The sequence below is a fragment of the Chaetodon trifascialis genome, chromosome 5, assembly GCF_039877785.1.
Source record: "Chaetodon trifascialis isolate fChaTrf1 chromosome 5, fChaTrf1.hap1, whole genome shotgun sequence".
Classification (NCBI taxonomy): domain Eukaryota; kingdom Metazoa; phylum Chordata; class Actinopteri; order Chaetodontiformes; family Chaetodontidae; genus Chaetodon; species Chaetodon trifascialis.
In genome coordinates, this window is record NC_092060.1 from 22,495,309 (window position 1) to 22,523,058 (window position 27,750).

Below are 27,750 nucleotides of genomic sequence, written 5' to 3' on the forward strand. Positions count from 1 at the left end.
CACACATCACTTAAGACCTCATAAACACTTAAACTTCAATGACACTAATGAAAATAATTATTATTGCACTTTTTCATGCAAAGTTAAGAAACAGTCTGGTTTTTAATGCACCATTTTAAAAACCTTTGGGCAGAGTACAGACCAAAAACTTGGAGATATTCAAATCAATTTCAGATTTTTTTCCTCGGCAAAAGGATTTTATTGTACCAGAATATATCTAATATTTCTGTCCTGATCCCGGATACAAAAGAGGCACGATGATACACTAGCTGGCTGACTCCTGAATCAATACTTGGAGCATGCACAGAATCAGACACATGAGCTGTTTCCTTCTCGTCCAATCAAGGTCAACTTTCACAAAGCAAATAACTTACAATAAAAATCTGTAAATGTAAAAAAATTCAGTGCGAATACCACAACGAATGTTCCTCTGACAGAACGCTGTGAACTGTAAAGAATCTGATGCTTCATAGCAAATAGCTCCCCCATGAAAACTGAGATACACAGTATAATAATTTATCAGACAGCTCAGAGGAAGCAAGCGTTCCTGTAGCATTTCTCTTTTGCTCACTGTTATCTTACAATAGCAGAATAAACAGTCGTGTCATGAATACAAGACAATAAGAGCACTTACAAGGAAAAGTAATGAAAACAAAAACAATGTCGAGATTGCTCCTGAGTCCTAATAAATGATAAACAACTTAACTTGTGTTTCCTGCTTAATACATCTGTTATTCTCCACTCTTTAAGAGTTGTGTATTTGTTTATAATTCAGCGCAGGGTCCTGGGGAGACTTAGTCTACATTCATGAAAAATTCATGACACTTCTTTGTGCACAGATTTGTTTTTTCCTCCATCGCGCAACAGATCAGGAGCCCCACATTAATGTGGCTCTATCAGAGGTCCCCAGGACCCTAATCGGTATCAAACTCAGACAGTGCTCTAAATGTCAACAACATCATTAAGGATTTTCACTGTCGTCTGTGTTTTTTTTAAATCTTCTTTAGGAAATGAAGACTCTTATATCATGTTTATACACTGCCAATTTGGTAGAATACTTTGATTAAGGTGTGTGCTGCTGTATTTTCTTGTTTCCATGGAAGACTGGATCTGATGGCAGCGTGGATTTCTGTGTAAAAGTGCCTTTTCTTTCCTTGAATTCAAATTGGTCAATAGAAAAAAAAAGTCTGATCAGAAGTTTAACAAAGGCAGACAATTCAGGCACAAGCTGCTCTAATGCAAAAACACATTTTCTGTCTCAATCAGACACACACTCACTTTCTGCTTTTACGTAAGCTACAATATTTTCTATATTTGGCAGCTTATCTGGGTTTTCTGCACACAGAGAGAAACTGAAGAAACATGTCTATAAAGAGGACAAACCGTGCCAGAGCAGAGGCAAAGGTCATGCCTGCAGTAAGACAACACACGCTGAGAAATGAGGCCTTAAAGAACATTACACTTGTGTGCGGCAGATTTATTAGCAGAGGGGACTGGAACCATGTTTCCTCCTGAAATCAACTTTTCAAACAAACAAACAAAAAAAGAATAGGCACAGTGTCTCAATCAACTGGCAAGGAACGAATAAACTAGGCTATGCTAAGTGTAGTTTTGGCAGAGGTTGGCATTGGCTACCTTACACATGGCTGCAGTAAAGAGAGTAGAAGAAGAAGAGGTCGAGAATCGTAAACAAAACCAGCTGTTTGACAGCCACCAACAAACCTTAAAGAAGAAGAAACAAAACCAGTCGCCCTGGCCAGTACAAGAGAATAACACAGAGCTTTAATGAGTTTTTCCATGTTGGCTAGTAATGGCCATGTTTCATGTTAACAGTGGAAAGAGCTGTTCAGTCCTGGGAGTTAAACGTTTAAACGTCTGAATTTATTCAGAAAAGGTGTTTCCACCTCCCTTTTAGCGTAGTAACTCATCTCAACCATCTCCAGGGAGCATAAAAACGTCTTTGCCTAAAAAACGTTGATGGAAACACGGCTCTAAATGGATCTTCTCCCTGAGCTCACACACAATCCCACACACATTTTTTAAGTCTATCACCACTTAGCATCTGTCTGTCAAGTGAAGTGCATTCACTGCTCTGCCAGCGTTAACTCCGTCACCACTAAACAGCTACAATTAACATTCAAGGAGACGGCCTCTCAGTCGGCAGCACGAGAGTTCCCATGAAGAACGGCCAAGAGGAAACCACGGAAAGAGTGAAGCAGCGCTGAGCAGCTGACAGGGAAATACCACTCAGCTCCAGCAGTTACTGCGTTAAGAAGATATTTTGGCTCACAGTGGAGGGTTTGTCCGAAAATTTCTCAACTGTCTCCTCAATAGGCAGGAAAACAACAGGACCCCTTAATGTGGCGTAAAGTTGACAAGTGCAGCGGACAGAGGATGAATCAAGAAGGAAGAAATCTGTCGCACTCAGATGTGATTTAAAACTGATGTGCAGCTACCTGACTTACTGCAAGTACATTTCTTACGAATTACACTACCTTATCTGGCTCTTGAGTGATAGCGTTACTACAGTCTGCTCTGAGGGAGAAGTGATGAAAAGCGTTCTACAGATACAGCCTCAATGAATGAAAGAGCTTTTGGCTATACATCGTTATTTTATCACATCAGAAGCTTGGTTCCCTGGGTTTGAGCTTTGGAACAGTTGTACTAGCTGAACTAGCAATCGGACGGTTATGGCCCACAGCAGAAATATGTTTTGATTTAAAAACGGAGGGTGGGAACACAGTTTAGGACTGCAGTCTCCTCCTCTGTGTGTGTATGTGTATAAACCTGTAATTTAAGAATGTCTTTGCTGGGTCATCGCTCCTGCCTGCTGCGCTGCTCATTTGTCTGTAGGCTGATGGATGGTATGTTTTAAGTTTCAACATCTGGCCAGAGGAAGGAGTGATGTCAGTGAGCATCACTCCCCAGGGGAGGCGGGAAATAAATACCGGGAGGCTGGGTGGAGACAGGTGGAGGCTTAGGGCAGAAGGGAAGCAGAGTATGTGAAGGAAATGAAAATGCTGAACAAAGACACAAACTTTATGGTCTGTGGCCGGAGGATGGAACATGAGACATATCACAAATGAAAGTGACCCGATCTTACGTCAAGGATGCATTAATGCCCCGTTAATGGCGCAGAGAGCCAGGAAAAGACGGGACTATTAGAGTACGCAATGAAATTCAGTGGGTCATTAACACACCATTCAACTGCAGTGGATGCGATGCCGACTAGCACATCTACACTATGGAGAAATCTGTGCTGGATATCACGTCCCTGTATTAACCAATGACCAATTCTATAGGCTGGGCTTGAACAGTTAAAATGAACCATGTTAGCTTGATTCACACAAATCGCCGTGTAACATACAGCACTAAAGAGTGAGCCTGTTTTTTATGTAGAAATACGAATTATCTGATCAAAAATAGATGCTGACAAACCTTTAACAGCCTTAATTATCATCTGTATATTTTAGACAGCTGAAATGATGAGTTAATTAACTGTTCATTGACAGAGGATAAAAAAGTACAACTTTTAATAAGTCTGACTAATTGTTGAATTCTTGACTGTACTGTGTGCTATAAAAAGATTCTTCTGTGTGAGCATCTCTAATAATATGTAACAGTCTGGGTCAGATACACTAATTAGAGCACACAGAGGTAATCATGTTTGCTGCAACACAAGATCATGAAGATCACGATCAATCCAGATTTTATTTTCTGATAATGACTTGAAGGCCCACTGGCAGCTGTGGGGATCAAACCTGTGATCTTTCTGAACAGATCACAGCTTTAACCACTGCTGCACGCTGCTGCATTGATTCTCTGGCTAACATGTTTATGTAGCTCTCCTATAGTCCTTAATCTACCTCTTATCAGCTAATAAAGCCAACGGTATGAATAATGCAGGGCTTAAGGAAAGGCGCATCAGTGCAACATTGCAGGTAAGTGTTTAAGTGGGGGTACGGCCGAAGCAGTGGACTATTAATCTATGATAGCGCTGACAAACATGTAGAGGCCATGTAGACGACTGCATGTTCATTTATCTGAACAAGGCAAAGGGTCAAACGGTGGCACACAACATTAATATTTCCCCTCAGAAGTAAATTTGTTTCTCCGACTATTCCACTTCATTACTAAACCATAACTGCAAACAAACTGCCTTTCAGCTCCAGCGGCTTGTGTAATCAAACAGGTTAAGTGGTTGAGCACATTCACCTATCAGGACAAAACTGAAGAGGGTGTACAGCAGGGGTCATCAACTAGATTTGTCCAAGTGCCAGAATTCTTTTAAGCTGACACTGTGGGGGCCAGACTTTCAAATAAAAGAAAATGTATTCATTTAGACCTAATCAGCCTATTATTATTGTTTAATATTTTAACTTTCTCCAAAATGAGTTATTTTCATCAGTTAATATCAGTGTGAACATAGTCCTAAAGAACGTGGAAAAGCCACAATAACTAGATACTTCACTAAAAAAAAATGCTCTCAGACCTCCACAAAAGCAGCAGTCAGTGCTCAATACAAAAACCCACAGTTCAATTACCAATGAATGAGTCCTTAACTCAACAAAAAACTGCTCCTCAGGATCCCAGGAAGCAAACATAAATACTCAATTTGAGATTCAATACAACAACAGGCCGTGGAAAATAATAGACAAGCTTAGTCCGGCCAGTGCGCTGCTGCTGGCTTCAGGGAACAGCCGGCCTGAGAGCTGTGCATTTTGATGGTGGGTCCACGGAGTAGAAAGGATGGACGTGGACAATCATCTGATTCTACAGAACAGGATGAACTATGAATGATGGACTTTTTGGCTTGTTGCCAGGGGTTGCGAGCTAATCGACCATCACTCTAAGGATGGACTGGGCCTCGTCCAGCGGTGACTAAGTAGATGCACGCATTTCCTGAATTCATTAATATTCTGAAGGCCAGGTGGGAAGCTTTGGCAGGCCGGACGTGACCCAAAGGCAGCAAGTTGACAGTCAGTGGTGTAGAGGATCAACTTTTCATGCCAAAAACCAAAAGAGGGAAGCAGTAGTGTATGAAGGAAATTTGAACCTAAAAATGTCTTAATCACAAAGCCTGGCGTCAGTCTGCAGCTGAAGGAAGACATGGATGTTGTCAGAGGAGCAATTAAAGCATGAATGTTTGGATGGTACAAATTACTGAGTTAATATGGTCATATGCTTAGCAGATTCAACAAACGCACAAATGCACACACAGGAAATTGCCGCCACAAATAAAACTTTAGTTTTACAAGGTCATGAGCTCACAGTTGGATCTACTAAATTAATGCCGTGAAAGGAAAACATTTATTCATGATTCGCTCAGATTTAGCTCAGGAACAAGAACTGGGAGTAAGAACTCCCAGAGCCATTGTCCCATTACAAACATGAAGTCAAGTGTTGCTGCTAGTTTTTATTCTTTTATGAAGTCAAGCTCCTTTCTCTCTAAACTTCACACCAAGAACTGACATCACTGATTAGTCCAGAGAACTGACCAGCAGTCTAAATTCATACAGAGAATCCACTGGGAATGAACAATGAGTTTCATCTGAATGGTAACGCTGTGCAGCCTGCTCTGTGAGAAAGAAAGAAACAATCTGAAATTGGTGTACAGTCCTTCTGCCCAAATTGTCAGTATACAGGGTGCAGTCCAAAGTGACTTCTTCAAATTGCTTGTTTTGTCCAACTGAAGAAGATATTCAATTTACTGCTTGATAAAGTGATTCTAAATAATTCACTAATTAACAATGTATGATTAATTTTGTGTCGATCAACAAATTAGAAGTCATTCCAGTCTAATTAGAGTTCATTTGTTAATATTTAGATATATATATATATGTCCTTTATCTAACCAGGTAAAAGCCTCATTGAGATTAAAATCTCTTTTCCAAGAGTGACCTGGCCAAGAAGGCAGCCCAACAACATCCATCCAGGCTGGAGCCTATCCCAGCTGTCATTGGGCAGAAGGCGGGGTACACCCTGAACTGGTCGCCCAAAAGCATTATCACAAAAAAAACAAAACAAATACAACAATATGAACAGACATAAAACAACTGTAAAACACAAGGATACAGGTCAATAATGATAATCAAATAATAATAATAATAACAGCAATGAGAGGGGGTAAGTAAAATAGAAGCAATATTTAAGTCACTACAAAACTGTGTGATTGGGATGGAAAAGGCATTGAAGTCTTCAAATAATGGATTAAAAGCAGTGAAAAGAGGTCCATCACCAATACATTAGAAATGCAGGTCACAAGTCGCATTCTGATAACATTCAAAATCATGCTGCATCGTGATTACTGCCAGGCTGGCTGCTATGGGTCACAGTAAAGTGACAGTCACAGGCTATAACTCCTGTTGGGTGGCAGCTGGCATGTCTACAAATGGGATCCCAAATTAGCCTTTAGTCACCTGGAAGGTTACTGATGAAACAAAGTCACAAGACCTTCATTAGCTCTCGCTAAAAATGCTTCTGCACACATCAGTCACCACGATTAAATGAGTTATTCCTCTATTCATAGCCTGCAGTGTGCATTGGAACAACAGAACACGGTCTGGCCCCTAGACTATGGGCACATGCTCCATGCTTACTAAAAAAAAAGGTAGCAGACTGTCAAGTTATGAGTGCCCTCAGCAGATGTATAAACAAGGTGTCTGACTGATGTGGCTTAGCGATGGATGGCAAAGCATGTCAAGCAGCTGTGGTATTCTCATAAGGGTGTTAACCAAGCTTTTCACTTCCTGTGTATTTATAGCAGACAAGACGAAAACCGGTTAAAACAACAGGCAGTTCATACAAGTGGTGGACACACAGCTGCGCTATCCCACAGGCTTATTTCAATGAAAAAAAAATACCAGAGAGCACCATGCAGTGTTTTTGACTCTTGTAGTTGTGGTCAGCAAGATTTCATGCTTCACAGTGCAGAGGTTAACAATTTGCCATAGAGACCAGTATATGTGTATCTAATAGCATTAAGATGGCATCCTGGACTGGACAAGCTTCAGCGTGACAAGTCTTACAGAGGACAGATTATGATGCACTGATAGGAAATTTCGGGGAAATAACCATAATTGATAATATCAATCTTACAAAATGCAACAATAAAGGTGACATGCTTCCTAACTATCTGCTCTTACTGTCTCCTTTACTGCTGGACTGTGTGGCACTGATTGATAACGAGCATTACTGCCTCAAAATACGACCTCGAGTCTGCCATTTTTTCACCTCTGGCCTCTGACCTGCTGTCAGTCCTATGAGTGTTTGTGTGTGTGTGTGTGTGTGCATGGTGGGTGGGGGGCATTCACAGAAAGCAGAAGAGAGAAGAGAGAGGGGAAAAGCAGAGAGGCAAAAATCTCCACCCAGACTCGGGTTCTGGCCTGCATCCATCGTCTGCATCCCTTCTCAGACATCGTTATAAGCTGAAAATCCATAATCCAAACAATAATAATCATTCAAATATCTTTCTCATGCTGAATTAATACATCAGACACCAACATATTATGCATCCTTAACTCAATTCGGCGAATATCGAGGCCACAGTGACACCGTTACCCATGGTGACGTATGCCCACCAGAGCTGGTACAAGATGCTGTTGTTAACTTTGACCGTTTCCATGGAGATCTGCCAAATGCTGAGAGACGTCTGCTGGGTAAACTGTTAGCTCGGTCAGTAGAAGAGGACATCAGAGTCGCCGCTACACATATGCAAAGTACATAATTTCTCCACAGTATAGTGGATGTACCACACACACACACACACACACACACACACACACACACACACACACACACACACACACACACACACACACACACACACACACACACACACACACACACACACACACACACACACACACACACACACACACACTTCCGCTCAGTGAACAGTTTCATGATTAAGTTAAATGTTGAAAAAACTGGAAATGGAAATGAATATTCATCACTAATGCTCACAATTACTCAAAAACAAACCAGACCTGACATTTTCGAGGTTAGATTTAACATTCATAAGATGTCAAGCCAAGACCCCAACCTGAGCTCCTCCATATAAAATAACGTCAAATACAGACCAAACGTTCCTCTACTTTTACGCTGTTATCACCTCCTAATCAATACAGAAGTGCTAATATCCTGAATACTCATCATTTTGTATCTTTAAGTAAATGTCAGAGGCACCAATCAGGGTTAATATCATGATGAGTAGGTAGAAGGAATTATGTTCTTACAGTTGGGAGTTTGGTAAAGGTTAATTTATTCCCTGATGTTGTGATGACATTTTGAAACCACGCTAGCATTAAAATATCTCATTGTGCATTTACGAAATTCCTTCTGCGCTGCGTGTCATATGAAATCTACCAATACGCGGACACGTGGAGCTGGAACACAAAGGGCAAAACACAAAATGTGAAGGGTTATTAAAAGAGAAATGTGAAATGAGGGCAATTCATTTTCATTTTCTGCTCCTGTGAACATTGCAGTCTGTCGATATTTTCAGCGTTCACTTCTGACGTGCCTCAAACACAAGCTCACGTTAGCATGCCCGCTCAAGACCAGCGCACCACAATTATGTCATGACTATTCATAACATCAGTGACAAGGAAAAAAACTCTTCCTCAGACCCCCTCTGTCATTCCTCCAAGCCTCAGGGAATTTACTGAAGGTTAATTTATTTAAATCTCCATCCACTCATCTCTATTCCATTAAACTCACTAAGAATCTTTGGTTTGCAGTCTAATCCGCTTTCTACTGTCAAAGGCCCATGGCCTTTCTGCAATGTAGTCAGTGAGCAAGTGTGTGTGTGTGTGTGTGTGTGTGTGTGTGTGTGTGTGTGTGTGTTAGGGTTAGTTGATAAGGTCATGTTAGCTTACACATGCATGCGCAATGTCCTCTGAGAACAATACTTCACGTAGGACTAATAAAGTCAACAATACGCTCATGGTGGCAGGCATGAAGTCAAAATGTAGGTTCCCCCCGGAGAGCTGATCTATTCTACTGTTCTCAAAGCCCCACAATGTTTAAGCTCTTACCATCTGGCCCCTCCTTTGAACGACAGGATACTTTAATGCATGCGGTGTATGGTCAGATCAAGATATCAACAATTAGGCAGCGGTACAAAGGATATCTTGGCTATGTGGGCAGTCGCTGTGTCATTTTTACAGCATGGCATGCGTTACAACTGGCACAAACGCTCCTATGCAAATGACTTTGGGAACGCTTTGGCCCTTCCCTTAAATAGCTGGTAAAGCTATTTGCAGTCTGTTAGAAAAACATCCAGCCTATGCCGATGTGTTTTTGTGTTCCAGAGGAATGGCTAATGAGGGGCTTACTGGCTCCAATGTACTGCGACAATGACACGCTGGGAGAGCTGTGTGTGTCTGTGTGCGGCCATGACCGGCTGTGAGCGGTCGTCTCTAAAGCACAAGCGGCTCCAACAGCTGACTTTACTGTACGTCAAGTCTTTGCACATCGGGGGGTTCGCTTTAAAACTTAAGTTTCTGAGACTTGAGCATGGTGACTCAAACTGCTGAGAAGTTAAAAGATGTCTCGCTTTGAGGGTGGGCATTCACATTGAGGCTGACCAAGTACAATGAGCATCTGAGGTGGTGCTGACTGAAGACCTGTGACAGACACTTTAAATGCAAACATGGGCGATCCTGAAGAGTAAGTCCGAAGTCATTCCACCAAATTAAAGAGGGATTAGGTCACCGAGGGGACCTCGACTTCATTTGACACCACCTCTTGTTCTCTACAATCTGTCTCAAACATAAACTTCTCTTTATGCCTTTCTCTTCACTCCACTGCTTAGATGCCACCGATTTTATTTTTTGTGTCTCATTTGCCGCCTCTTCTGAAATAACAACTGCTCTGTAATTTGCTTCAAACCACCTATATTTCATCTGTGTGAGGGGACAGACTGGGACAGAGGACACAAGAGATTTATGATGAGCAGCTGCCATCATGGACACAAGCTTTTAACAGCAGCAAGATGTTTCCTACTCTGGATTTTTGCCTTTGATTGCAGGAGTCCAACTTTTGTCTTTCAATAGCAGCTGTTTCTTCACATGCTGTATAAACTGCAGCTCACATGCTACAGGACATATATCTTTGCTTATTAATATTTAAAATGCAAGGAGAAAAGACAGAATAATAAATTAGAGAAAGCGAGGGGACAAAACACAAAAGGGTCAGTGTTTATTCTAAAATGGGAGTAAGTACTCGCATCCTTAATTTCCTGTATTCTTAATGCTGCTGGTCATAAAGCCCAAAAACTGGGAAAAAGCTGAACCACAATGATCTGTTTTTAGACAAGACTGAAAAGCTTAGCAAGCATCTGGAACTATAATGTTACAGTCATTATCTTGACATACAATGTGTGACTCAAAGCACCAGGCTCTCCTCCCATTCAGCCTCATTCTGCATTTCATTTTCTGCCTCAGCTGTCTATACTTACTTATGCTGCTGCTGAATGTGTCACTCCACTGCAGTACCTTTTTTAATGGCTTTTTTGAAGGTTTACTCACTTTAAATGTTGCACTGACGACTATTACAACCTCAGGCCGTCATCATGTCATATCAGTCCATAAATACAGAAAACAGGTAACAATTGAGAAGACAACACATTCAAAATAAAATGGACTGAGCCCCGCAGCCAGTGTCACACTGAAATATGCGTCATTGGCTAAATCAGCCAATAGCTACTTAAAACATCATTTTTCCTGAGTCACAGTCGGTGTCACAACTTCGGGTTCCTTTGTGAACCGTGTTTTAGTTTGGTTTTGAAAAGCATGCCCACACCTTGTCAGTACCCTTCAGAACATCCCAGAGGCTGTATTTAGTTTCAAGGAGAGGAGATAAGAAGCCATATTCCCTTGCGTGTCAATTAATACTTGCAAAAAGTGCTCCTTAGTTGTTTGTATTGTGCACGCAGCTTCCTCTCTGAAATGAGAATGAGTGTGATTGAATCCGTATCCAAATGTATCAGACCCCCTGAGTGACAATACAAGCGAGATCTCGGCGCTCTAGATGCAACAGACGATTTTCAAAAGACAATTCTATGCCTTTGATGCTATTTCGGGATGCAGCTACCGTACAGGTCTGAAGAGAAGAATTACCAGATGGCTACTTGTCATTCTCCATGAGTTGGAGCTCTGAATTCTGGTCCAGGGAGCTGAAGTCCTCACTGTGAAGTCTGATGTTGATCACGATCTACACTGCTAAGAGGGACACATATGCTGCCTTGATATAACCGCTGATTAGTCTACGAGGGATAATACTTTCAGCTTTCAGTAGGTACAGCCTCTACTTCTTGACGGTTTTGTGAGAACCAATCAGAAATCCTGCTCAAAAGTGGACAGGTGTGTATGCAGCATTGCATGTGCGGATTGTGTTGTGATCAGCATCAGGATGAGGGATACTACTCTTTGATTTCACTTGTCACAGCTGTCATCTGTCCACATCCCTGTGGCTGTCATTTCAGCCGTCCCTGCTTTCACTTTGGAATCACAGTCTACAGTGTTTAGACTGCTGTTTTTGCACAAAAAAAGAAAAAAAAAAAAAGTAAAAGGTACTGTTTATTTGAACCTGGGTTTTATGTTCGTGAAGCTGTTCAGATCATTTGGCTGAATTGTCACTTAACTCCAACCTATGTGACTGTCCAACAGCTTGTGTTTCTTGCTCCAATGGAACAATTTCTAGTGATGTTGCAATCATCTTAAGTATATTACCATAACTGATATAACAGAGGGCTGCACGGTGGAGCAGCAGGTGGTGTGTGTGCCTCACAGCAAGAAGGTCGCCGGTTCGATTCCCGGGCCTTTCTGTGTAAAGTTTGCATGTTCTTCCTGTGCATGTGTGGGTTCTCTCCGGGTACTCTGGCTTCCTCCCACAGACCAAAAACATGCTCATTAGGTTAATTGGTGACTCTAAATTGCCCCTAGGTGTAAGTGTGTGCGTGAATGGTTGTTTGTGTATATATGTTGCCCTGTGATCGGCTGGCGACCGGTCCAGGGTGTACCCCGCCTCCCAGCTGAGATAGGCTCCAGCCCCCGCCCCCGCGACCCCGAAAGGGATAAGCAGCATAGACAGTGGATGGAGGGATGATATAACAGATAGCAGAGCTATAAAAACACAAAATGCTGCATTCAACGTTGTTTTTCTTCAAAGGGGTGCTCCGGCGAGTCCACTGCACTTCCACAGAGTTGGGGGATAGCCACACAGGCTGTGACATCTGACTTTTAGTTCCAAATATGGGTCAAGCTCCAAAAAAAGCACTTCCCATGATGCAACTCAACATCATATGGTAAATGCCCATGTCTTTCAAACTCCATTACCCCAGTTTGTAAAGCAGGCTTCTTATGACGAAGGCTCTGAAGTCTGAAGCTCAAGCTGAAATAATCATGATGGCCATCGTCATGATGAGTAAACTGGGCTTCATGCGTTAACCAGTGAAACACCCCTTAACTTAGAATAAAATGAATCAATAATGCTTCCTTCACTGTACTTGGCAACACTGTTACGACTTCAAAATCAATAGTACTGTTTCTGATGACATAACACAAAAGCCGTGACCACGTTTAAGATGTAAAATGTTCCATACGGAGATTTTGTGTCTCTTTTTGCCTCTGCTGAGTACAGACATGCCAACATTTGGAGCTATGAGTGCAAAAAAAAAATATTTAGTCACACATGAGAGTGCTAATGGACCCTGTGGCAGAAAATGTCATCACTCATTGTCTGAAGTCTCTTGTTGTTTTGTCACTGGAAAATGGGAGGGGATGTGTTTGTGGCAATGAGGGTTTTAGTGTGCCAGAAGGAATTATTCAGTGAAGCAAGAGAAACTTCTTCCTCTAATGACCAGGGAACAAGTCAGGAGAAGCTGCCGCACTGAAATTTAAGGCATAAATAAAGCAAACAGCCAAAGAGGGGCACAAGAGTGCAAAACAACATCTTTGTTTTACTTCGGGGAGGCTGGGAGCAGTTGGGGTCACAACGGTTGCACTCAGTCAAGTAAACACCCACTTACCAACACAATGATTTATTTGATTTATTCAAATGCCTTGGGTTTCCACTGATGCATGCTAAAGCTAAGCTCTGACTCATTTAAAGGGAGAATCATAGTGACAAAGGCTAAAGTGAATCATCTTTTTAATGTGACCCCTGGTGCAAACTTCACGAGCAAAGTATGCCACTGTAGGAAGAATAGTAATGCATCAGATTCTGAACATGAAGTCAAATGGCAGCAGCACACAGAGTTGATAACCGGTGTTGTCGAGGAAAATATTTTCAAGTCAGAGCGATACAGGTGTGTAGTGGCAGGATTAATGCTAGCTTTCCTCTCCCGTGCTTTGACAATACTCTTAAAACATCTACAAAGAGATGATTTTTCCTGAGTGGACAGGCGAGTAGTATAATATTTAGAGCATAGTGGAGGAGAGGCAAAACACATGCATCAGGCAAGCTGGACAGAATACTTATAAATATGAGACAGCATCCACGTGTAATATTTCATTATTAGTAGTCAAAACCTCTGAATTTAATTTTGTCAATTCAAAAAACTCTTTTAGCTGCGTCACTGTACACAGCGCAATGCAGGAGGAACGGCGCGGCAGGCTGTAAACTTCACAAACCCAATCTTGTCTCAAAATGACCACAAACATAATTGTGATGGAAGAAGAGAAGGGTAATGGAAACGGGGGGCAGCGTGATGCCAGACAGCTGGGGCAGGGCAGCGTGACGCATGTCTGTTTGCTGCTCCAACGCTCTCAGCTCCGGCATCGACTGCCAATGAAGTGGGCTTAACTACTTTTGAACCAGATGCTGGTACAACCTCCTCTACTGCCGTCCGGTGTGACGGAGTGTTCGGCTGACAGGGCTGTCAGCAGCCCAGCAGGAGAGACGTTCTGCTGTGGGTTTGGATTTTAGAACTGGGCGACGAGCAGGAGGCACACTTTTACCTTCTCTGGCTGTGTGGAAATGGAACCACAGGTGATGAACTAACGCATTGAAAAGTGGGGTTTATGGGTAAAACATGAGACGAGGAGTGAATGCTCAATTTCTCATAAGGCCACCTTGGGCATTTTTGACTATTTTCTGACTGTAATAGACAGAAGGATACACTGATTAATTGAACAAAGAATCAAAATAAAAACTAAATGTTAGCTGCAGAACGTATACCTTGCAAAACGTGTGTTTAGAGAGTTCCATACTTCTAAATGACTGCACATGCCCTATTAATAACATCAGTTACAAAAATCAAGTTTAGATACTGTCATTACAGACTCATGATCTGCAGGCTGCTACTCAAGAAACTGTCTTCCCATCTACCCACTGATGTTCCATCACAGCTTTACTTTGTCAAATCTGTCTTCTTCCTGCTTATCTACCGTGCCAACAAGCACCAGAATAGAACACATTTTGTGACTCTGGTGTCTTTGAGTCAAAGCCAAAACCCCTTTTTGAAATCTAAATCTTGGGTGCGAAAACAGGCTGTAAATAAACCAAGTTATCTGTTCATTTGTTCATCTGTTCAACTACCTTTGCTTCCTTGTCAAATGTCAAAAACTATACTTCCTGTCACTTATGTCTATTTCTAATGGATCCAAAAGAATCACAAAGCACTTCATATAACCTGAAGGCAGAGACAGAGAAAAAAAAAGTCTGCTATTCAAATGTTCTTTGGCAAAAAAGGACAAGTTACCTGGATTCAGTTACACTGAGTTCATAGCCATCTCCTGCCCTGTCAACTATTCAGCAGTGGGTAAAAACTGTCGGGTGAATAATAATGTGTCCACTCTGCATTCACGTCATATGTCGAGTCAATCTCAGTTTTCTCTGACAAAGATTAAGAAGAGTCCCCGCTGCTTTCATTCTCAAACTTCAGCTCCAAAACAGGCCGGAAGAATGAAAATTTCCTCGGCTAATCTTCTAATTCTCTTCTCATTCTGGCCTAGTGGACGAGCAGCATTGCCCAAATGTAGCATGACAGCTTTGAGTGCTCGGATAACCATCTGCTGGCCTCTTTGAAATCGGTTATACATTCCCAGCTGTTTGCACATTCCATGTCATCTCTCAGGGGATTAGCTGCAATAATTTGACAAATACACCAAACAATAATATTGCTATAATATCATCTGCAGTATTTTCTCTCTGCTGTGGCTGAGTCTCCCTGATGGATACGACAGAAATAGGACAGGAAACGACCTTTCCAGCAAGGCCATTTGCCTGGTCATGGAAGCGATCAAGACAAAGGCAATTAGCCAGTTCATGGATCACACTTATCCAGCTATAGAGGAGGCAACCATGCCCAGCAGAGGCCATTCAAACAACATAATGAATAAAGAGTTCTACTTCCACTCGAAGCATATATCCATTAAGACATCTAATGCATTGGACAAAGGCAATGGTGGGAGCAACCCTTCTAGTATCTGACGCAGGGTTAACAGTGCAGCACTTCCTTTATTTGATTTTATACCTACAGCTATTGTGCGGCTTGTACTGCACAATTTTATTTGAGTTGGGTTCGATTTTGATTGGATTAAAGAAAATAACTCACTCAGTAGAAAAGAAAAAACACATGGGATGCTGAAGAAAAACACTTTTTCCATTCACAGGGATTGCTCAAGAACTGTGGCAAGGTGGAAGCAGAGTGTTTTAAACAAGGCTACAGTTCAGCAGTCTCCATTTATAAGCTCCCAATCAGAATATGAACATATGCCATTAAATTGACCAGAATTCTCCAAACAAATACAACATTTCCTACATATAACACCAGTATGTGTTGTATTTCTTCCCATGTCTCATCGCTAGTTAGTATGCGACCTCTTGCAATTGTGCATAAGAAATCAGAGAAATGATACTCAAAAATGTAACCAGACTTTTCAGGAAGGGAAATTAACAATGTGAATACCAGCCACTGACAGATAAAATGCTCAAACTGACCAGCCACTCTATAGTAAATCATTATTTGGTGCCTGAAATCGACCAACCACTTCCATATTTTAGCAGCATTTGGTTGGTGGCTGGTGCTAATTTCTCACCCGGGTTTGTTTTCAGCAAAGATAATCTTGCTGGGTTGCCACAGAATAATACTTGCCCTGTGCAGAATGCATTATCATTGAAATAGGAGAGTAGGAACATAATTTTAACTGGAGTGATTCAGTGATTTCTCTCTCCTTCTCAATCAATTTCAATCTCCTTCTCAATCAATAGAGCACTTGTCTAACAGGAGAAGCAGTTGCCAGGCACACTCTTTTCAGAAAACTCCCATGTCTGATGTTCCTCCTGTAATTCATGCATTATACATACTTGACACAAAGATGCATGCTGGTATCTGGCAGCAGTGATAATGCTCCATCAGTAGTGCATGGGAGGGAAACAACAATGCATTCAATCAGGTACAGTACAGTCCAGAGTTATATCAAATTAGAATACCAGTGTTGCCTTGCAATACTAATTCTGTCTGGAAAGGTCTTCCTTTCTGTCGTCTTAATGTAAAAGCTGGAGTCACAAAGACTCCTGGTTCTAATTTGGGCGCCTTTGGCTCATTTCATTACCCCCTTTTTTTCCTATCTCCTCTCACTTTTCACTTCTGGTTATGTTTTGAAAGGGAACATTTTCGAAAATGAATGAACAGAAAGAAAAATGCCATCACCGGACACATGCAACACTTACAGCATTCAGAGACGGTAAAATCTGTGGGGAGCGACAAGAGGGGACAGAGCACGGTGAATGACAACACTTGCTAGGTAGGTCTCATCTATAGACAGGCAAAGGCTCCAGGTGTGAGAGATATTCATATGTTATTGAACTGAATTTAAAGAAATACTTAGGGCCCACATTACTTGGTCCATAGCCATGATTCCCAAACAGATAAACTACTATTTCCAATATAAGTGTTTAAATCACTTTAGTCTAAAACGACATGGAAGGCAGGATCTGGATGTCAAAACTGAGTAATACAAGTGGATATTTAGGGACAGACAAATTAATCCACTGATGCACTCATGATTTGTGGAAGAATTGTGGCCAGATTAGCAAAGACTTTTCTTTGTATAGGAGCAGCCTCAGTGAAACTCCAACATGGTCCGACCTCTGAATGCCTTGAAGCCCACTGGTAACCACTCAGTCCCAGAGCAGCCAGCAAACAGCTTGTGCTATTTCTGGATGATGGACTACAGCAGAACCCTAATCCTGTCTGTACAACAAGACCCAGTTCCATACCATTGGTCTGAAAAGCTCAGAGGACCACGGTAAGATTACTAATGAATGACAGCGAATGTCATGATGCCACTTCATCTCTGGAATGAGGATGGTGCAACATTTAGAAAGTATCATCTATGCATGATGTGCTGTAAAGTCGTGGAGATGCTGAAATATAAAATGAAAGCTGCTTTGTTTTTATTCCCTCGCAAGAGAGCCTCGAGACATATGCAAATGGAATCTGATGATTTAAAACTGCTGACACAACTAGTAACTCTGATTCATTTTAGACTGACACACAACCCAATACATCTTTAAAAAAAAAAGAATTCAAACACTTTCATCTGATATACTGCTGAAATAAACTTCTCAGGGCTTCAGTGGGAAAGAGGACACCCTCTAAACTTTAACAAGATGTTCAGGCTTCTCTGTTATTCTGGACGGGCTCCAGAACACTTATGATTGTCAATGCAAATGAATGTGAAACTGAAATATGGAATTTTACTGCACCAGCACCCTTTGTGCCATTTTATGACTGTTATAAACCATGGTCCCTATTCACAACTGCACCATAGACTGTGTGGCAGCAGGCAGCAAACTGCTATAGCTCACCCAAAGCCTGCTGGGAGAGGGAACTATATCTGAGTATTTGACCTGGATCAAATAATTACTTGAAACACATTACATCATGTAAATAATAAATTCTAAGACTCAAGCCAAGGAACCACTGGGATGGACTGAAGAGGAAACTGGATTTTTTTTTTTATTTTAAGGACCACATTAAAATATTGAGAATATTGAGAGAAGCTGAAAATGGCAAAGTAGCCTTTTATGACTTTAAAGATGTTTTCATCCCTTCACACTGTTGTCAATAAGCATTTTTTTTTTTTTTATTGTTGACACTTTCTGCAAAGATGCATTTTTTGATCATCCAATCTGTGTTTTTGATTAAAATGACAAAAATAAAAATCGATGGTTTTGGTTAGAGAGGACTAAAAAAGACTAAAATGTCAAACATCTTCATTAAAACTATGCCAAACTATATGCCACTAGTTATAGGGTTTAACTAAAATAAAAATAAAATGCTCCAACTTTTACTCAACTACAACTTGACTAACAAAAAAATGGGATGAGATTAGATTAAAAGACTAAATAAAGAAAATGAACACTGCCATCGAGGCGGTCACATCAAGCCAACTCTAAACACTGCCCAATGCAGTGAAAACTAACCAACACCAACCACACACGTTCAGTATATCAGAGCAGTGCAGTAAGGTAACAATAACTGTCTCACATTTTTCACTTCACCAGGACAAAGTACCCTTGAGATCTATAAGTCCATAAGAGTCTCCCATTTAAGTTTTGGAGCCAGGTACCTGAGCAGTTGCTCCTGTTCGCTATCCTCTCTGTTACAAAGACTCCAGGACCTGATGGGAGTCTTCAGCAGCGGACAACATGTACAAAACTTTCTGTGCAAAGACAAACACAACCTATAAACAAGCAACTCTTTGAGCACAGGGATGTTTCTCATGCCCATACTGCTCTGTTTATCTTTGAGCAGCTCCCGGGGATTAAGCTCTTCCAAGGATCCACATCCATAAATGACAACTTGTGTGGCATGCCACTCATACAGAGAAACCCACTTCAACAGACAATACTAAGTGTGCTTCCCGCTTTGTTCTCACCCAATGAATGCCTTATTCCAAAAATTAATTTGCAGTTCGAAAGCCATTTTCTCCTGAGTGCTACTGAAGAGGTGTCTCCATCTCGCCTGCTCTCTTGGTGGTGGTGTTGGCTAATGAGGGTCTGGTCAGGAGGCGGATGCTGACAGCTCAGCCTTTCAAAAGGCCTTTGTCAAAATATTGCTCCGGGGGAGATTTGAGCAGCTAGCTGCCCACAGGAAAAGTTCCATCATGGGTATGTCTCTCACTCCCCCACCGCTTTGTTTACCTGCAGGCTACATGTCCAACCACTGAATAGTATGTGAAAAGCCACATTTGGCCTGGCACTTGTCAATAACAGGGAAGGAATTCACATAAAATGCATTAATGTTATCCAGTCAGAGGGAGCAGCACTAAGATAAACTAGCAGGCTACAGTTTATGCAGACTTACATCAGGTTTTTGTTATTAAAGGGTTTGTCTGGGAGTATTTTCTCTTTCTTGTGGGGAGTTGAGAAACCCACTAACATTGGAGATGCTGTTTCTAATTTACCTCATACATGTCTGTAGTGCAATTTCTCGTTACTTGCTGGCAGACAATTTCACCAACAGACCTAGACCAATTCAGTCGATATTAGTCTTACAAATATCTTGGTTTTGTCATGCGGCTGATAGGTTTCTAGAAATGGCAGAGCAGAAATGTCAAACTAGGATTTAGAAACATCGCCCCATTACATAGTTTGTCCACCAGAGAGCACCGACAAGTTGATTTTTCAAATGTAAAATGTTCTGTTTGGTATGTGGCTTGGTCACAAATACATAATTAGATTTATATCAAGATTGTACTTAGTGTTGTTTATGTTATATGTTATATTATATGTTATGCCACACCAATGCACTTGGTGACATGTTCTGTAATTACGATTAGCATGGACACCGCACTTTATTTTGAGTCACACGCATTGTTTCCCACAGACTTACTCCAACCACGCCTAACTCTAAGTCTTATCAAATTCAACTATTTATTTAATGGGGTCAAGCATTTTGCTCCTCATGAAGCTGTGGGACCCTTCACTGTGAGCAGTCTTTCAGTGTTGGGACCCCACAGAAATACTAAAACAAAGACTAAAACACACACAGTGTAAATACTAGTGCAACAAATTTGCAGCTGAAAATAGTCCTCAACAAATCTCCCTACAAATCCTCCTGTGGAGTAATGTCTGCCAAAAAAATTGCAGTTCCCAGCTGTTTTAGGACATCATATAGCCTTTTTTTGTGAAAATCAAAGAATATATAGATTTGTGATCCGTTGTTAAAGACATAAGTGTTCAGCAGGAACAAATGGGCTGAGTGCCACACAGGTAGGACGGTCGGAGAGGACTGAGAGGCACTGATGTACTGTTGGTTTTGGTTGTTTCATGGGATTTGTGGACAATAATTATAATATGGAATATCACCAACCATATCCTGTAACATGCTTAGTTAAAGACCATTTTAAAATGACAATAAAAGTGCCTCATGCATAAATTGAGATGGATGATGTGGTGACAAAGTGGGATTCTAATACTTGCAGCACTCTCATAATCCATTTAATACGTGGCTAAAACAAACACCAGTGATAAAGTCAGACAATTAGGATGAGGGATAAACCCCAGCTAAGAATATTCATGTCTGCTCCAGGACTTGTCACGATATCATCTGCCATTAGACATCTGGACAAATGCCAAATCTCAATATCTTTGACCACCACAGCGCGGACACCCTGGCCAAGCTCTGAATAAAGAAACAAGGAGTAAGTTGAGTAAACAAGATGAATCCCTTCCATTAACAGAAGGACTGTGGGCTCTCCTGCCATTCCACCATTAATTATCTGGTCTTATGGGAAGATTAGGGGAAAGAAACTAAGCCAAGAGCCAGACTCCAATGAGTGGGCCTCCCCTGTTTAATTACCAAAACAGCACAAACAAATGAAGCCCCATAGATAGGGATAGCTCCGGAGGCTATGATCCAGCTGAGCCGGGTTCCACTCCTCTGTTCTCTTCTCTCTCCTTTCTCTCCTCATGCCTTCCATCCATCCATCACTCATCACTGCAGACAGACTGGGGACTGTCGTCTCACGGTTATTAATGGCTGATGGAATGAGGGAGGAAAAAGGGAAGAAAGGGTCTGACAAGAACAAGATGGTAACATCAGACATTATTTACTGCATAAAAAACTGAAAACCTGCTGTAAGGTGTTATAAGTTTGCTTAGTAATGTTTACCTATCACATATCCTACCAACCTCTACGCTTCTGTCTGGTTCCCAGAACAGCTAAAAAAATATAGCCTGAAAAGTGGAGCTACAGAGCAGAAAAGCAGAATAAATATCTTTAAAAATCTTTCCTGTCCTAGACCTGAACACTATTATTCGCTTAATTGTTAACTATTCTGATAATCAATAGTTTGTCATTCCTTGAACAAAAATTCTAAACATTTCCTTGCGTCCCATGTGTAAAGACACTGTTTTTTTTAGCCGTGAACAGCAGTAATCTGAATATCTTTGGGTTTTGAGCCGTTTTTCAGACAAAACAAGTGATTTGAAGGCATCACCTTTGCCCACAGAAAAGTGTGGTGGCCATCTGTCCAGACAAGTTGTTGGTGCTGGCAGCTTCGTTCCAACAGTGATATGAAAATGGGATTGTGTGTGAACTGGCAAATGGAGGCAAGTGTTATGTCTCAAAGTTCCTGCAAAAACCCCCAATTTTTTCTGTTTCCATGCAAGAGTGTGATTAGCATGATGCTTCACCACAGGGAAAAATCACAGCATGATGTCAACTTCTCAAAACTTTGACACTAATGATGTGAGCATCAAAGTTGACATTTGTCTCCATCAAGAAAGACCAAAGATATTTAAGTCCTCATTCCAGATATTGTCTGCATAAAGATCACTCTGCTGCTAAATCACCCTGATGAGATGTAAGACGGTGAACCAAGTTTGACACTGGTCCATAATTAACCGGAATTCAACAATGTCAAGTGCACAATTATTGTCATTATATTACATTTCTGAATAGTCAAATCAAGAGTAGAAAGAAGCCAGAGAGGAGCGGATCAAAGACGGGTTGACGGGCTCTCCTGCACAACACTGAGCTGCTCCGCGGACCCTGAATCAAACATGTACTTTGTAGATGCTCAGTAAAGTGGCTTTCTGTATCAAATCAAAGCCAAAGCCATCATCTGTTTTCCATTCAGGCTTATTGTCATGGTCAATTTTTCAACTGTAGAAAAATAGTATTAAACTATAATAAGCATATTCTCAGTGATATCCTCTTTCAAGTTGACTCTACTCCAGCAAGTTATCATAAGCAAGATAAATGCAGGCATATAGCCTGTTCTTTGCACAGATGTGAGTTACAACGTAACAGAACCTAACATGACCACATCTGTTCACTAAAATGACTGAATCTGAAAGGAAAAACTGAAATTCTGTTAGTCATTGTTCCATAATATCCTATGGTTTGACAGAGCAAATTTTTTGGATGGACTCTTGGAGACATAAATGCCACTTTGACAACATTTACATCATCTTTTTTTTTTTTTTTTTTTTTTTCCTCCTCTGTCCAGCAGCAGTTTATATAATCACCCCTGACACCTGACTGTGATTTATTCAGATTCGTCAGATTACTTCAACACATCTCCGCCTTTACAAAATATCTAAATACTCCAGTGGCCTTTGGAATTTATCATTCTGCTGTGGGCCAATTTTTCCCTACCCCGAACACATGCTGTTGATTTACTGGTATGACATACAGCACATTTCAGAACACAATATATCAATGAGCTTCAAGGGAAACACACTGATGATATATATCGCACAAACCCTCTAAATAATCCTCATGTGGACAAGCGGACTAAAAGAGTACAATGCATTATAAATTAGGACTAATTTCCATTTGAAGTTATTTATGGCTCATACATTAGAATAGAAGTTGTCTTTGCATGGAGTTGTGACTTAAAAAGACTTCTAGAACTGATCGAATGCAGATCAAAACAAGGAAACGTTTCTTTTTAAGGCAGGGTGCCTCAGAGAAACATATCATTTGACCGCAGCCCAGGTCACCCCACCACTTCTGATAGCTCAGAGAACACCAAATACCCAACATCCAGGAGGTCCTATTACGCCCTGACACAGCTATGGGACCCCTGGTTTGTCTGTTGGTGGTACTGAGCTGAGCTGCACTGAGCCCCAGTGCGTTACCCTGAAGCCTGGTCCAATTTTCTCTCCGCACAGCTTCGGTCCAGAGACCACACTAACAAGCTAAAGCTCAACGGTTGTCAGAAAGGAAAGCATTTGGACACTCACTAGAGGCCTGAAAAATGCAGGTTGTTGGTGCAGCCCTCGACTTGGACACAATAATTAATCTTCATATCGATCTACCTCCCTGACTTCTGTTGGGACAAGAAGAGAAAGCGTGACTGAGAACCTGCAGTATTGTTTCAGGTCTGGGAGAGGAAGACAGGAAGAGGATTTTCCTCAGCTTCTCCTCCCACCCAGTCTCACAAACACACACACACACACACACACACACTTTATCATCGACCTGTGTGTGACTCAGGAGAAATTTCAGTTCGTCTACAAGGGAGAAAGCAACTGAACAGGAATAAATAGATATGTACAGAATGCGTGTCTTAGAGGCAGAGGTTCCACATGAAGCACAAAAAGGGAACCACATACACTGAAAGAAAATGGCTGTTAGAAGACAAGGTCAGGGACAGTGAACAGTCCATTTCAATTACAGTCCATTTCACCCAAGAGCTAATATTTGACAAAACGCTGTTTGGGACCTTCAGGTTTCAGGATCCACCCTGAAACGGCAAAACAAGAGCTCAGACGCTGCTCTGGCTCTCCCTCCTGCACCAGTTTCTCGTTACTACCAAGCCCCCTATTCGACAAACTGCCCACCAGTCACTGAAATATGACCCATAAAGCCCAGTGCCACTATAAACCCAGAGCCATGGCTGATTTGTGAAACCAATTACCTCCCTGTCTGTAATGGCTGTGTTCAGTGCCATGATGTTAAGTCAGCTGTTGTCAGCATATGCCTTTAAGGCCACAGCCTGCAGGAGAAACGACATTCAGCGTCTGGGACAGATCATCTAAATAACCATCTTGATGTATAGCAGTACAGGAAGGTGGATGGGCCATGGGGAGCCAAAAACAAAAGTTAAAGGGTCAAGGAACATTTAAAGATGTTATACTGAATGAGGTGTCCTACTGGCAGAAAGTGCTGATAATAATGCAGTGCAAGGAGCTGGAGGCATGGATTGCTGGGCACTGATTTTAGGTACATTTACATTATTCAATTATTTTTGAGATCCTCTAACATAACTCCATCGACAGACAAATTCTCCTCAACAGTGAAACTCTCATGCTTAAAAGTGTAGTCCACAGATTTTAGATCTAGATCGATAATTGGACGAGGCAGATATAGATCCAGGTATGAAGGTTATCAGTGTAGGAAGATAAGGAAAAAGAAATTGCGGTGCAGAAATATCAAAGATATATTTGAGGTCATTTACAAGCAGTGTTGCAATTGCACAGTTTGTCCCTTAGAGAGCCCTGGCAAGTTTATTTTTCCAATTGTGAAACGTCCTGCTCAGTACATGTGGTCACATATCTGCTGATAGATCATTATTGGATTATATATTTTTTACCCCTTAATATCAATATCAGTATACCCTCAGGTTATGTAGCTGTATGGCACTTTTTCCTTATTGGAGAGTTTATAGGAGATCTGACAGGAAATAAGGGGAGAGAGGTAAATGACATGCAACAAAGGCCCCCTTGTGGACTCGAAATGGAGACATTGTGATTACATGATCCACATATTAAACCCCTCTGTCATCTGGATGACCCTGAAAACCTCTGACAGCAATAGGTTGAACGGGACCTGTCGCTGCAGCCCGCTGAGCTACTACAATTTAAAAGGGCATCCAGTGGAACAACAGGGAGAAGTCAACAAAAGCTCAACTTAATGCAAATGATCTCTGTTCAACGTGCAGTCTCCACCACACCTGGATGGACAAAATAAAGCAGGGCTAATTGCTAGTGACCCGTGTTTACTAAAACGACCTCTGTGTGATATGTGCTTAAAGGGCACTCCATTTTCACAGTTGTCCAACATTTGCTAAACCACTGTGAAGCATGCAAACCCGAAAGAACAGCCAAACAGGTGCAGTGGCATTTCACTTAGCCCGAGCCACCATTTCCCCAACCATTTCCTCCGAGTGCCTGTTTTACATTATCCCCCGAAAGATCACTGCCACTTGCCTGAGGGGTGATAGCGTAATTTCAGCCTTAGCCACAAAGACGAGTGGTGCTTTCTTGAACATGGGTTAATGAATGGCAAGAATGTCATGGTGTTCTTAAAGAAAACAAGGCTAATGGTGCACTGAACAGATTCAGGCATGCACGCTGAGCACTGCTGTTCACATTAAAAATAAACACTTTTTTTTTTTTTTTTTCCTTAAAACATAACCACCTGGAAAGTAGTCCTCTGTCCAACTGGCTGTTACCCAGTGCTTGGGGAACACTAAACTGTGAAACATTTGTGGACATTTAATAGTCACGGTTAATCATTACTGTAGACCAATAGAAGTAAACTGTAAACTAAAACAAAAACAGTGTAATGAGGGGCTAGCCACCAAAAATAATGTCCATATAATAGGGGTGTAAGATGTGAAGAAAGTGTACTTTCAGTGACAAAATGTAAAACTTACTGACCATACAGGTATAGTTTAACTTTGTATTTCTTTAAAAAAAAAAAAACATAAGAGACCATGAAAGTCAAGAGTCTGGTTTTGGGCTGAAGCTGTCCATGTGGATGTCCTTAAGTCAACTCACCACAACCATGTCACCAGTAGAGCTCTGAAGTTCACCCAAAGGCTGACCTCAACTGGCATTCCAATGGTCCAAAATAGAAACAGCTATAATTTAAAGAACCTGACTGAAAACTACACCCCACTCCCTGGTCAAAATGTTACACTGGTGTTGTATCATCCTTCCATAAAAGCTGACCTCCCATTCCTCAGAAAGAGGCAAAAAAAAAAAAAAAAAACCTAGTGAACTAATACTGGCCAGTAAAGATGTGCTGAGCACAGAAAAAGCCTTGAATTTATCCAGCAGTGGGGCGCTGACTTTGGCCAGGCTCAGTGCAGTAAACATGCAAGTACAGGGCTTCCTTTGAGCTCAAACACCAAACCTTTCAGAGCAGTTCCAATGACATTTCAGATCGTTTTTTTTCTCCAGTGCTATGAAAGCTTCTGCACAGGGGGGATCTGTGAGTGTGAGTTTGTTGATGTAAAATGGAAAGAAACGCTCCAAACAAAATTCACCACAAAATATGTGTCTTGGAAATGGAAAATTCCTGGGTTACCCCAACGCTTCCAAATTTCCTTTCCACAGAAGACCAAGATATCATGTAAACACGAATATGAACTTATTAGTCCTGCAGACATATTCTACCATCTGACCCATGAAAGCACTTTCTTTCAGTCTTTCACTGAAGGCAAAATGCCCCCATAAGACACACAGCATACAGAAAAACCTCTGCTACTCTATTAATAATGCATTCATGGTTACATTCTGTCCATCCATTCTGGTACCATTTTGTCCCCCCCTTAAGCCATTCCTTCTTCCCAAAGTAAGAGCCACATAAATCTGGGCTCTCAGTCTCTATTACAGTAGAGTGATGGCTGCTTTCCAGACAAGCAATCTCTGTGGACATCCCTGTTCTCTGGTCCAAACCACTGAACCACGAGCTCAGCTTCCTGCATTTTCTCTATAGGGGAAATGTTCAACATATCAATATTTGGACGAACAGATTTTGACTGGGATGGTCGACTCCTGCACAACCATATATTCACAGGACAACGACAAAAGTGGAATAAGTATCATGAGATTTACGGCGATAAATTTGGGTTCCTTACAAATAAATTCACAATATGTGTGTGTTTGCAAATTCTTATGATATTTAAAGAAAAAAAAAACAATGCAAACTCAACTCCTACAGAACAGATTTAGTGGTTCAATTTATCATTCAGTGCTAAGGCAGAAAATGTGTTGTAATACAGTCTCTGAATCAGCAATGGACACAGGTTACTTCAGAGACGTACAGCACCACTGTCCTACATACCGCTGGTGATCCATCACGGCACGTGTTCCGCTGCTTTCCTTTGCTTCTCTTGGCACTGCTGGTAAGGGAAAAAGTGCCACCGTAAAAACAAAAACTCAGGTTCATTCTGTTTCTAGGGAATGTCACATTGCCAGGTAGGTGCAATATTTCTATGACTGTTTCACCCACAGAGTCTTCTTGTGCGTCAGCACACTGAAGTGGGACAGTCAGGAGACAGAGCAACATGTAAGTCTGCACACTAAAGTGACAGCTGTGGATTCCTTCATTACTAAAACATAAACATAAGCACAAGTCGTGCAGGTTAGCTGGGATGTTGAGATGTAAAGGTTTGACAGTCAGACAAATATGACTGTCAAGGCTGACGGTATGTTTGTAAAGATTCTCAGTCACCCAGTTCATTGGACATTTTTCAGAAGTCAAAAGCAGTTGGACTTGATGCTTGGTATAAAACATGTTTTGTTACACATCCACAGCTACTGTATCCTGTTCTACTTTTACAAGAAAACATTTTGGATGAGCAGAAAAATGTGTTCAAGAGCATGCAGCATGGAAGTCACTTTTCATGTTAGTAGAACAAGATGAGTCTAATTTTGACCCTGTGAACCCAAGATAATCTATTTTAGAGCTGCCAGGAATAGGGAGGTGATTGATTGGTTGATTGAAGAGAAAATGAAAATGATTGATAACTGAACGTTTTAGTCATCCTT

General features: G+C 41.4%; 2 protein-coding genes across 4 annotated transcripts in view; both read right to left on the reverse strand.

Annotated features, from left to right (window-relative positions):
• rpl36a (ribosomal protein L36A) overlaps positions 1–27,750 on the reverse strand; it is a 324,940-nt gene that overhangs the window by 176,590 nt on the left and 120,600 nt on the right. The window lies entirely within an intron of this gene.
• The window catches only part of enox2 (ecto-NOX disulfide-thiol exchanger 2), a 167,769-nt gene that overhangs the window by 88,039 nt on the left and 51,980 nt on the right, over positions 1–27,750 (reverse strand). The window lies entirely within an intron of this gene.